Consider the following 789-nt stretch of genomic DNA (forward strand, 5'->3'; position numbering starts at 1 on the left):
CAATATGAACATGGGAGTTGTGAGAGAAAGACTATAAGGAAATTACTGAGTTCATTGAGAAAGGAACGAGTGTCCTCGAGGATGGTAAGTAATAGCTACTAGAATCTTTTTTTTTAAGCAATCAGGGTTATAAGTAACTTTCTCAAGGTTACACGGCCAGTTATTTCTGGGTGTGGTGCTAAGTATCTGAGCCCAGATTTGATCCCCAGGTCATCCCGACACTGGGGCCGGTGCTCTTACTCACTGAGCCACCTGGCCACCCCTGCTACTAGAATCTCAATAGCATGATGAATATGGATTGAATGAACCTCAAAGGAAGAGGAGTTGCTGAGTGATGGTGGTAGAGGGAGAGTCTGGAAATGGTAGTGGGAAACAAGGAGTATTTTGGCTTCCCTGTGAGGAAGACATAGGTAAAAAAAAAAAAAAGCAAGTATATTGGAAATGGTCACCAGGAAAACTATGTCATCAGAAAAAAGTCAGGGTTTGGTGAGTACAAATAAGTGGAAGGAGTAAGAAAAGAAAGGATTAAAATAAAAATAGCTTTGTTACTGGAGCAGGCATTCTGGGGAGCACAGTAAAAGGGGTCAAATAGGTAGCTTTAAAGTAAGACATTATAGAAAACTGGTACTTGAAAAGCTAATGTAATCATGAGATTTATTACTACGAAGTATAACAAGCCAGGATTAGCTTGACTTGTTTTCTTGTTTTATAATCTTAGCACTTAGTAGCCATCTGTCCGTCCATCTATCTATCTATCTATCTATCTATCTATCTATCTATCTATCTATC

The 789-nt window shown here is 39.2% G+C and overlaps 1 protein-coding gene across 1 annotated transcript in view; it reads right to left on the minus strand.

Moving 5' to 3' along the window:
• Positions 1-789, minus strand: part of LOC138159445 (cocaine esterase-like) — a 39326-nt gene that overhangs the window by 26893 nt on the left and 11644 nt on the right. The window lies entirely within an intron of this gene.

Source organism: Petaurus breviceps, unplaced genomic scaffold (assembly GCF_028583685.1).
Source record: "Petaurus breviceps papuanus isolate PSGF00001 unplaced genomic scaffold, PetGlider_PUasm1.0 176, whole genome shotgun sequence".
Classification (NCBI taxonomy): domain Eukaryota; kingdom Metazoa; phylum Chordata; class Mammalia; order Diprotodontia; family Petauridae; genus Petaurus; species Petaurus breviceps.